Here is a 13,031-nt window from a genome sequence, read left to right as displayed (position 1 = left end):
GTTTTTGCATGCAAATGACTCAATTGTCTGTAGAAATAGTAGCTTTCAGGAGCAGAGACTGAAATGATAATGTTCATAGGCAAGTGAGGAGTGGTAGAATAAAATTGCTTCTATGTTTCAGGTTACACGTCCGGTATTGCCGTTAAGACGGCTGGCTCCCACCATGAAACGAAGTCTGTTTGTGCCCGAGTTCCAACCACAGGCCACAACATGTCCTTAAGCGCAACGTTAGCAAACACGTTATCCACCAAGCTCTCACGACAGCAGCGTAAGATACCCTAATCATATCAAGCGGGTCAACAATTTCCTCTATCTAGAGCTGCTTATAGCGTATAATGGAGTAGACGAGAAATGCAAAAAGCTGCGGCTAATAGATAGAACCCGCAACGCCTCTTCATCTCAACTACTCTACGCCTCTTTGACATTTACGTCGCCCCACTAGTACCATATGGTGTCGAAGTAACCTGGTAAGATTCGACCGTAGAAAACATTGAGCAGCTAAACTGTTGAAGAACGTAACGTTTTTGAAGTGGAGATTGCATCACTCAGTGCGCCTCCCTGACGACCCATTGCCTTTCGTTAAAAAACTTTGAATGCACTTTAACTCTAGGCGAACTTCTGCAAATTATGGCAAGTACAAATTGACATTTTGTCAGCGCTGAAGCGATGCAGAATGTCGCGTAGAAGAAAGTACACTATTCAAATCTTCACGACGACGCCCGTTTTGCGGTCCACAACTTTCTTCACGTACTATGCAGCACATCATCTATCACCGAACTCATCGATAAATGCGATGCGTAATGTGTAAGCAACCCGTGATGGATACCATGCAGCACGATGCCCCTAGGTACACCCTTTAAGACACCTTGCACGGTAACGAGAATATCTTATATGGTTGTCAGATTGCCTGTCAAACATTTTAACACTTTTATTACTTATATTTGTAAACTACCTAACATGAATAAAAATTCCGTAAAAATTTTAAGCGTTATCGAACAAATAGACGCGATTGCTCTAGCACTGATGCTAATCGAATGGTGTGTTTAACTAAACATTATTAACGGTCAAAGCAGTGGTCTGGCATTCTAACGACGCGAGATGGGATCAAGGTTCTAAGATTGCAGATTTGTCAATAAAGCTATCATTTTTGTTATTATTGTGTAGTGACAGATTGCTGAAATGCCGTTGATGGCTAGACTAGGGGTGCCAAGATGTAAGCTTACAAGCTTTGTATAAGCTCATTTTTGCACATCTTAATTACTAGAAATATCTATACGCTTCTCAATCTTTTTATACGGTTACCAGTATATAAACTGCAGCTATGCCGCCCGTTCATTGAGATGCCTGAACAAGATACCGATCAGTATCAGAACTCCCAACAGTGTCTTCGTTCGTGTGTACTGCGACTTCAAAATCCTTGGCGTAAGCCATACGTTTTGTTATTTTCAAATGGTAAAATAATATTCTTCAAAAATGAACGGCCCTGTAGCCGGTATAATATGATCTCATTAGAGCCGACCGATTTCTGTTATTGGGACGCCACTTTGCGCTGGTCCGTAATGCAGAGTTCTCAGCCGATCTTACCGTGATTGGACGAGCTGGCGGTATTCGCTCTCTGCACCCAATCCACCCATTCAGCTTTAACAAAGACAGCCCATTGATGTCCCATGACCTCTTAGAGCGAAAGGTCCGCGCAAGAGAATATGTTCATGGTTATCGTATTTGTCAGAGAATGGAACGGAGCCAAAAGTGCCGTCTGCTCCTGTAGAACCACTGACGCATTCGCATTCACCAAGATAAATCTTGGTTTTACAGGACCGCTGTGTAGGAAGAAAAGCGGCTCTATTTTTGCCGATGAGTAAAAATTACTGCACGCGTTTCGTTCGCTTTATTCCAATTCGACACGTGACAGATCAGGCCTTGGTAAAAACTTTTTCCGCTCCGCAAGGCCATGAATACCGTCATCATGGGTACCAAAAGTTATTTCAGTGGCTGGTGGGTTTGGCAGAACCTGGCGCGTTCCAGCATTTGTCATATAAGGACCACCGTAGCCTACCCGCAAGTGAATAAACTGATGGAACGGATGATCCACACGGTCACGTCTCTTCGACCCTTTTTCGGCAGCCGGCTACTCCACCATCTCCGCATCGCTTTCTGTGTTTTGACTACAGTCAATGAGCCCCTAGGCACAACTCCATTCAAATTACTTAACGGATGCAAGGCCGTGACATTGGGATACCCGTATCTAAAGGAAGGACCCCTCTAATACAGTGCATCTGATACAGGCACCATTTAACGTGTGTAACAGAAAATGTTACCAAAACAGTAGTACGAAGCCCATTGAAGTTGATAAGTAAGAGAATGTCCCAACTGGGTAGAGGGAAAGGTTCAGCTGCCCAGTCCCTCGAAAGCAACGTCTAGTCCGAGGTTAATTAAAGCAGTAGGTATCGAACTGCTGTTAACACAAAGCTATTGTTTTTCAGCAAACGGCGTATAGCAAGCTGGACTTCTGGGCCCTACTTTGCTTGCGTTGTCACACAGGCCTTAATGGAACCTCGATAGAATTAACAGCAGCTCGAAAAAAAAACACCATTGGCGGAGATATGACTAATAAGTGCAAAAAATAGGCCATGTCTTAATCTTTTAAAAAGTCACTAGGATGCTTCTAGCCAGAACACAACGTTTTACGAAGAAAATGATCTGCTAAGAAAGTCTCCCTTAGAGTACTTTTGTGTTCAGTCAGTGCATTACCGGGCATTTGGTAATTGCTGATGAACGCCCACGAAAACCTAAGGATCCGTTTTTTGAGCGAAAGAAAAAAAAACAACATATTGCCGTAGACGAAAAAATTGAGTGGTCCCACTAAGTTAAAAATGGATAACGAATATTATAGCAACGTACAAATGTCATACTGTTTTCCTTTTACTGAACTTTTTTAAATGATCTCGAATAGTCTGCCGCTTAATGCGTCTTATACTCTCTTTCAGTAAAATCAATTTTAAAATATTGTAAAAACGTTTTCTTTTCATCCATGACAGACATTTAACAGACGCTGCACGCTATTTAAAATGCCAGTTCATTTGATTTTTACTTGAATTACCCTGTTGGAACGAAATGATTTTTTTTTTTTTGTAAATAGCTTACCCTTCCAATAAAGCTAAGGTTATAAGTAAGTTACAAGGTAATTTCTTAATGAATTAGTTTCTAATTCAGTTATTCGTGTATATTTCTAGCTCTAAATACTTTCAATAAGATAGATAGGTGTATCTTCTGAAAATGGCTACTGCTTTACATAAACAAGCACAAAAAACTTTCGGCTATAATCCTATTTATAGGTACATCAAAAACAGGTCATGATACCATATGCGTCGAAGCTAGCAATACGTCGTTCAGCTGATTTCACTCTGCGCACATTAGTTAGGATATCGTTAGATATCACTGAAGACGGTATTGATTTTCCACATGAAGTAACACCTATAACTTAAGTTTTTTTTTGTCCATATGAATGTGCATTTATTTGGTATTAGTCTATATGCACTTATTATATTAATTTAGTTAATATTCATTTTTTGTAGAATCAAAAATAATCAGCTCAGGTAGTTGATGCGTAATTATCTTTATAACTACGAATTTCTGCCACTGATTCCATAGTGTTACCGGCGGACGCCGAATGAACGTTTCGTGGTGTAACTTTCGGCCTAATCTATTTCTATTTAACGCATCTTGGTCTGTCATATTAGAAATTAGACTAATCTCTTTTAGAATCGTGTATCTATTTTGGCATTCCAAAAAAGTCAACTTTTTAAGTCGCTATAGATTGTACAATATACGACTAATTTCCTATTTAATAATACTCGATTTTACGATGTTATTTACTTACTAAATGAACATACGTTTTGCATCGACCATTTTGGCGGTACCGTGGTTAGCCAGCTTAAGTAAAATCCTATAGCTGAAGCCGCACGGCTAATAATACACCTAACCGGCTCAGTAGCCAAGACCTCTGAAGCAATAAATAGAAAAAAAGGCTAAAAATATTTTTCGAAAAATACGATTTTCTAACCTCAACATAGTACAGATTCGCTAGACACCGGCTAATGCTCACTGCGATACACAACTCAATTTTGAAAAATACAAGAGTTTTTCGGTTATCCTTTGAAAGCTCATTCTTGACATTAACGATCAACAAACAAATACTGTCGTTCCTAATCTAAATGGCCTTTAAACTGTCTTGACAGGTCGAGCACAAGCAAAAGAACATTGCTTCCTGTGACAGAAAGCATATCCCTAAGGAAATCCCTTCTACGAAAAATGGCTTATAACTAGTTATATATAACGTGTTAAGGCTGCCTAACCTCCCTTAGAAGAGCTACTGGCGTACGCCGATGATTTAACACTCACAGCTTGAGTGGAAACAGCCACAGAGCTTAGGCTTTACGTTAGCAAAACTCTATATGCTGTTTCAAAATGGACCATGATAGCGAATCTCACACTGGTGCCCGAAAAAAAAAGTAAGAATATTCTGCTAATAGGCAAAAATAACCGAATATGAATCTTGTTCTGGCAAATAACTAGATCAAAGCAAATAACAGCCGGTGCAAAATATTTAAGACTATGCCTTGATTAGGGACTCAAAGGAATATATGACGTACGTGAAGCCACGGACAACGGTACCGAATTCTATAGCTAAGGCACCTTCAGACATATGTAAACCTAGGGTGCGGGACACAGACGGCTTGTTACTTTGGACGCCGAGTCCATGGCTCTATTTGAAATTGCAGTTATGGCTTAAATATTTATCAAATACTAATGAAACCCCAGAATCTTTTGAGAGCAACTTGAAGAAATATAGACATGAAGGTGGGAGAAAAACGGAGACTTTGCAAATATGGTTTTGTTGGATCAGAGAAAAAGGAAAACGAAAGGAAAGGGACAAGTCAGTCTAGCAGGCAGTGTGAACCGGAATTATCACAAGCAAGACCAGATATCACAAGGTGAATGGACCGAGCGGGCGGAAAAATCGACTGCTCCGATGTCCAAGTCATCATGGACTATAGGGATTTTCAATTCAGGATTGGTAAGAATCCTTCCTATACCTGCATATACTGCGATTAAGCTGCTTGCAGTTTGCTAGTTTGTCTTAGCCTGTGTTAAAATGACATCGAAAAGAAAGGTTGTTGGAGCAATGGTTGCGAAAAGATGATTCACGTGCAAAAAATACGCCTATAGCTCCGGAAGGCAAACTCGCCCAGTTTATGTACCTCATCTGCAGCACGAGAAGTGGATGACAGCAAGGAACAATGATGGCCAGCGAGGTCCTTCGAGAAAAAGCACATCTTGGTCGATTAAAAAAGGCTAGATTTCCATAGGGAAGAATTAATATAATTGTACATTGATGACGCTGATATAGTTTTATTTATTCAGGGTTCACAAAAGACACGGAAGGGCACTCTCCGAATAGCATATAGGGCATCTGGCGAAGCAATAAAGCCGAAGAGTCATTTAAGACAATTGGTCCGATAGGCATTTGCCACTCCTTCCCGCCAACTCATAGTACTTTGAAACGGGGTCTAGGATGGCGGAATCAAACATAAGAAAGAAAATCATTAGCGATCGAAATAAGTGCAGCCGTCGGGGCTAAGTCTCACACTCGACCTGCATAAAATCGGCTTTGTCCTGGTAATACATGGTCGTACGTAAACCATATTACTTATGCCCGATCCGTTCTCGCAGGAGGACTAGATTTAAAAAATTACACGCAGATTTCTGCAAGCCGCAAGAGAACGTTGTGGTGCACCCTGCCTCCTCACTACATTCGTCCGAATGCCTCTTTCTATTCGAATTTTTCTCGAAGCTTTCATAACTGCAAACGGCCAAAATACATCTTTTTTCAACGTCAATCCCAATCTTGAATACGCAAATTTTTAGGACATGATCAATCGATCGTCGGGATTTGTGTTCTAGTATATTTTGACCAGTAGATCATTACCTGAGAGTTGCGTGCGCGTCAATTTCAAATTCGAAAAGCAGACTTCACGTAAGAGACGTTGATAAGCTTGTTATACTCAAGAACAAATGCTATAATTATTAGGAATCCATGGCGTTTAATAATGGACTAGCACCAGCAGAAAAAAAAAACAACTATTTGTGCGTCAGGCGCACATAGACGAAAGTTCTTATCGAAACTCTTCGCTAAGTCAGCTTAGAGTATGTACTGGCCGGCTTCGAGATAGTTAAACCTAGTTCATGGTACGTAAAAGAGTTACGTTGGTATGTTTTGTGAATGTACGCTGAGCGTATGGCCGCTTCCTAGATTAACTTAGAGTTTCCGAAAACTCGACTGACTAATGCACGATCGTACCTTTTCCCACCAAGTGAAGCCATTAGCGCAATGAATATGAGCATACAGGATGCCATATGTCGTTTACATTGAGAGGCCTATTTTCGATAAGACTGATATTTTTTACGGAGACGATTTTTTTAGTATGCATTTAGCACCGGCTATCTGTGGAGTCATCTCGTAAAACAAATCACTGCAGCAGTACCATTGGTTTTTCCTGCTATTGCCAGTGGATACATGATTTCCAGCAGTTATTAAATAGATAGAATAGGGCATCAAGTTCTCCCTTCGAACAAATCAGTCGCCATTCTTGTTATCGGTCGGCTGTCGAGGATCATTTTAATGCCGGTCAAAATTGCCACGAACTCTCGAAAATATACATAATATGTTTTTGATTTTTTTCGAAATTGACGTTTTGCGGTTTGAACAAACACCAGATTGAGACAGAGCCAATGGAGACCGCACTTGCTTGCTTTTAATATGCACGTAGACTAACTGTACTTTTTTCGACCGTTTGCCTAAATCTCGACCATTAAGCGTTTACTAATTAAGCTGGACCGTGGGAGTATGAACTCAAACGTCATTAGGTCTTGCAAATATAATTCCTCCCTGTAATTGCCCGAACAAATATAATGTAACTCTTACATTTTTCTACCTAACGATAAATGAAACTCACAAGGCCAGTTCCTGTATACATAAATAAAGAGCTTTCGTCGTACTGAAAACACCGCTAAACGCAGTTTAAGCTTCATGCAAACCTTACATTTAGCAGAAATTAATTTGGTTCTTACATGGGAAAGGGCAAACTAATCTACAATGATTCTATGTCACTGTTACGTCCTTGGCGTAAAGGCACGTCACTACGTGTGTACAGTTTATCGGTAACTTAACGATGTTGTTGTGGCCTGGCAGTAAGTTTTGGCTGTAAAAGAATTTTTTTCGGTCTTTATAGCTGCATTTCCACGATCGAGCTGCATGTAACGATACAATGTGTTGTCCTTGTTGGAGTAAGCTCCTTATTGCGAAGAAGCAAATAGTGCACCGATTCAAATTCGCTAGCTTCAATGTGTTTGCTGCTATGCTCAAAATACCGCAGTTTCTTGCGCTTACTGATAAAACGCGTAACAGATACGACGGTGCGCATGGCCGTAGGCCAACTTGAGCATGAATCGACGTTTCAACAATTGTAGGTATTGCAGATGAGTTTACTGCTACAACACACAATCGATTCCTCCATTCACTATGAACCGGATTACCGAGAGACTGAGCCGCGTTCTCCCAGTAAAAGAGTGGTATTTGCAAAGTACACTCGCTAACTTGGCCCGGAACGGGCGTTAGTCCACGTAGGCCAAAGTTATCCCGTCTCCAAATTATCTAGTGATAAACTTCGAAAGTAAAACAAAAAGTTTCACATATTCTAACAATTATAGAATAGAAGTATGGCCCAAATAAAAGTTTATTTCTTGGATTGACCTTTCTAAGCATGATGAAACCAAAACACCGTTCTTATGCTTAACCCAATTGACCAATCTGCTAAGCGCAACGATTAATTTTAACCCCGTATGTCTAATGAAAAGCGTCTTGCTACACACATGGCGCAAAAGTAATATTGAAACTGCAAAACAAACTTGATTGCAAATTAAGAAACTGGTTTCACCGACGATGTACCTTGAGCTACCCAACCCGGTTGCTGCAACGCAGGATTTTAACTCAAAATGCCTATAACAAGTCAAACGCTTCAGGTTGTTATAGGTCGAAAAGCCTGTGAACAAGCTAAATACTGCAGTATAAATTATATGAATATAATTCTACCCTAGGATAAGCGGATCAGTTTGGAAGGCATAGAGCTTATGGAAAATTCAATAAGCTTGACCCTCACAACTAAGTGCGAGTTGGTTATATATAACCAACATCCGTGTTAGCTTAAATGCTGTACTATACTTTAGGAGATACACCTGAAGGTTCCCGCTTTTCATTTACACAATACAAACCTGAATAAGACACTGGTAAATTATGGACAATTGGTTGAACCATGACACATTTTAACTAAAGTATTGCACTTTATTTATCAGAGAAGGGCGTCTGGGTATCACAGAAATTTTCGGGTAGATAGACCATGGGAGCCCGAAAGGAACCCGAAGTGGAAATTTTGTAATTTTTACATATATATATATATATATAAAGGTTGGGATTCCTCTAATGAAATAATCCCTTCAAAGCTCGTTCCGATTTTTCAGGTTTCTATTAAAAATTTTATTCTTAACGCTCTACTTACAATTCTAGTTCGTAGATAAGTTCTTACCGTATAAAACTGGAAGTATTAAACCATTTCGCCTATATAACGCTTGCCTGTTAACAAAGCAAACATTTAAAGAAAGCAAATTTTTATTATGCAGTTATTACATGCCATAAAACCTGTAACAAAACGGTTTATAAGAATATTAACGAAGATTGACAACAAGATTATAAAGTATTGTTTTCGAAGCGCGTCAAAAAGTATTGGTTTTCGGTACAAATACGCCATTTACCGTACTTAATAATGCATGCATAAAGATGTCGCATAGAACAAACGGATTGTCACATTTATGTTCTTACTCGGTGTGGTACACAAGCCAAAAAATGTGCTTAGCGGTTTGTCGAGTTATTACACAAGAAACTGATGAACTAGATACAGACTGAGCTACTTAGAGTCTGAACACTATCAGAGAAAAGAGTCTGGTTATGGAAGTTGTCAGAGATCGACAGACTTAGGCCAATATAGGAAACTTTAATGAAAATGCAACTTAAATCAGTTGTCCAAACACTGAAATTATATGAATATATTATTAGCACTCACGAGCCTTATTTTATTATAGAATATATTAAATAATAAAAACTGTTCACTTTGTGGACCATACAAAACGTAAACAGTGGCGCCACAAAGTAGAGAGCCTAAAATATCTTTAAAATTAAACAGACCCGAACCCGATCTTACGTTTCTTCTGCATGCTTTTATAGCAAAGAAAAAAAAAAAACACAATTATCCACTTCGAAGAGCTGTCTCTAATAATTACTTCTGTTAGTTCTTCCCGGCCGTCGTATAGCCTCAGCATAAGACATGCTAGTGAATGTAGGCAACAAAACTATCGTAGAACGTACGGGCTTACTAATGGAATATATTGATCCCAGAGAAACAGGCTTAGCAACGAACAAATAAACGAGTGAAAAAGGCTTTTAATTCAGTGGAAGTAGGGTACAAGTAGTAATCTAGTTGTTATAGTTGCTACGGCCAGAATACCTAAATAGTTCATAGACTACTTATGTTGTGACGGTTTGTGGTGGAGAATAAATACACTGTCAACGTGCAACAATAAATATTATTATGTCCGTCACGAAAACAAGAGCTACTCTTTGAGGGGGGGGGGGGGGCAATATGAATTGTGTTTATAGATCAACATGATCGCTCGTAAGAAAATAACTTGAGAGTACTTAGTTATAAACATTCTGTTAGTTTTGGTTAATAGTCAATGAAATGAAAATTAATGCCAGTATATCACGGAAGGTTCTACAAACGCTACGCTTATCAAATGGTAATAAAATTATTTCAAAGATAAGGCATAAGTTGCTCACGTTCATCCACGATACCTACTAGAATCTGAATGGATATCAAGTACACAATGAAACATCCCAAATCTTCGAATGAAATACCCTAGTTCTCTTACTATCACGAAATGAATAATTTAAGAGTCGATAATTATAGTTACGAGACTCCACTTAATAGCCGTAGACATACACTGACTATATTTTAATTAGGTGGGTAAGATCAATCGCGGTAAAAGCCCCAGTTTTTTTTTTTGCCTTTTTTGAATGTTATTTCTCGTGAGACATAACATCACAATACTTTGCAAAGTGTCACCGTTCCCAATCTCCAAAAATCACTCCATGAGCGATTACGATGACGCCATTTTCCCATGAATCTTGATATATACGAGACTTAGAATTTGAACTGAAAATCACATGGACTTCTTACCTCCATTTAAATTTCTGTTCTTAACATCCAGTCCTCAACTGTTAGCTGTGGCGCGGGATGTGGCAACAGCTTGCGCGCACCGGAAAACCGTTAGCTAAAATAGTATAAAACCATATAAGCATCTTTTCCCTCCTTGAGGCGTAACAGACCTAGTTGTAGTCTATATCTACCAAAAACACTTCTGTTACTGAAATATGTCCCATTGGTTTGGTCAAAGTTGGTCTACGTAAATGCTGCGTGCAGCCAGGCTGCTGTCCAATGGCAGGTACGGACAATCACACCCTAAGAAAATGTCCTGATTCATTGTTTTCCTCCTTATAAATAAAATGTGTTACATATTTTCTAATAGCTGACAATAATTTTTAATCGCCATAGGGACTCTTCAAATTTCGACACTATTGTTTAAGAGTCTTTTCTCGATTCCTAAGCGTTTCTAGAGTCTTGCCTTTAATTATTCACATATACCAAGGGGGGGGGGGGTAGTTCTGCTTTTTGGCGTAGACAAAACAGAATTATTGTGCTAATGCTTTTTTTTGAAATCACTGCAAAGAAAAACCTATCTTTTTCTGGATTCGCAATATATATTCCCCAAATGTTTTCATTTTTATCTGCATTAGCCCGGACGGTATACAAGAAGTCAGTACTAGAGGACTATCAGTAGTATTTACAGTAGGTAAACAGGTGAGATAAGCAAAGCCTGAACCCCGAAAATTGGCCAGCAGTATTGCTTAATAGAGTACTGATAGATTCAGTATCATTTGAGTATTGTTTACTATGTACATCCCGACCAATCGGACATATGCAAAAACATGTAGATCTTTTTTGGTGTATGAAGCAGAAGGGAAAGTAGAACCCAAGAAGAAAAGATTAATATTGTTTTTTAATGGATATCGAGAAATATACTAGAAAGAATGGTTGTGAAGAAAGTATTGGAAAATGCTGAAGCGCCTGAACTGGTCCCAGAAAACCAATCTATGTGTAGAAAGATATGGAGCATAAGAAAGTCTTGTTTATTTTTTTAACGCCATAGCTCAGGTGTAGATGTATATATATACGGTGATTTTAAAAATCCTATTGAAAGCATGCGTGATCTGTTGATATCGGCATTATATGCTAAGTTGGTTGATAGATTTCTTCAGGGAATATTAGGTTCTTTGAAATATGGAGTGATCAGCGAGATACCAAGTGAAGAGTTGTGTAGACTAGAAGTACCAGCCAGCTGCCTACATATCGCGATTCTGGGGCACCTTCCGTCTGCGTTGTTAGTTGTTGGTAAAACACAGGTAAAAGACACTATTTGCTGATGCCTTATTGATGTATAATTTTCAATGTTTACGGCTTCGATAAACATTTCATTCGATTTTTCGATCATCATATATTATTTAATTGCCAGTTCCTAGAATGGAAATACATACACTAATTACAGAAAGAACGAAAATAATTTTTATATGCAGATGTTTTCATAGAACGAGCGTGTCCTTTATGCGATTCTTTCGACTATTTTTCATTTTTTCTTTTGATACTTTCTTTTTTCTATATAGAACTCTTTCATTTGTTGTTTGACCCTCAGGTGGGACAATGTTGACCTTACGGCCTTTTATTTTTGGAAGTTTTCAATCATCGTCGTGCTAGTAATCGACTTCTTTCTTAAATTTCCTTTTCAGTGCCCTTGGACATGGCTGCTCTTAGGAATTCTCCTAAACATTTATATGAATGTGCCTTAGGGGATATGCCTATCTTCAGGCCTTCACTTTAGTTCTATAGATACATTTAAATATCGGTACATAAGGAGCCATGGAGTTGTTTTTACCATATTCTAAGAAGTTTAACTAGGTAAATTGTCTTTCCGTCATTTAGGCATGTGTATTCTATGAGTTCGGACTTTTGTAGCCTTATTACCAAGTTACATTTCATGTTGAAGTTTACCAAAAGCATTTATAGATACTTTCTCCATACTAACAGTATGCTCGCCTAATCGTCGGGTGGTGCTGATGTTCATTTTTCTCTATCCTCTCCTTTGATTCTCAAACATTAATAATTTGATTAAAAAAAAATTAATAATCAAACACATAATTTGTCCTCTTTAGGATTAGCGGATCTGTTGGGGCCTATGTTTGAATATTGCGAAAAACTCTTCCTATTGCTTCCTTAATTACTAATTTTTAATTTCTATATGCACGTATCGTCGGCATCTCTTGTGTAGTTTTCGTGTCGACTTACTGAAATATCGTATGCCCTATCGATTATACGTATTTCGATACGCATAATCGATAACGCATTCCTGTGGATTTTATCTTGATGTTAACTGGAATGGTAATATTTTTATACATCCTATCCTTAGCTCACTATCAGTGTTAGTTTTATACAGTATTGTTAAGGACTTAACCGATACCACTGTTCCAGCCTCAGTGCATTGTCCAGGAAAACACGGTTACCTGACAATTTCGTGAAGAGTGTATTGACTTTTTTTTGACAAATATGCCAGAAATATTGTTAAACGTACGCGGTACATTTAGATACTACATTTTTATATTATGGTGGATGTATAAGTCGCTCACCGGCATGCTTTATTTGACGTTCGTACCAAATTATGTTACTCCTGTAACAAGCGACCCTAGCCCTTGGTAGAGGGAAAAAAGTCTTTTCTAGGGATCATTCATAAATTCTATGATACTTTCACGT

General features: G+C 38.7%; 1 protein-coding gene across 4 annotated transcripts in view; it reads right to left on the bottom strand.

Annotated features, from left to right (window-relative positions):
* Positions 1–13,031, bottom strand: part of LOC111243316 (acetylcholinesterase-1-like) — a 103,007-nt gene that overhangs the window by 32,644 nt on the left and 57,332 nt on the right. The gene's annotated exons all lie outside the window — the stretch shown is intronic.

Source organism: Varroa destructor, unplaced genomic scaffold, assembly GCF_002443255.2.
Source record: "Varroa destructor unplaced genomic scaffold, Vdes_3.0 BEIS01000001.1, whole genome shotgun sequence".
In the NCBI taxonomy this organism is placed as follows: Eukaryota; Metazoa; Arthropoda; class Arachnida; order Mesostigmata; family Varroidae; genus Varroa; species Varroa destructor.
This window is presented reverse-complemented; position numbering and strand designations above follow the sequence as displayed.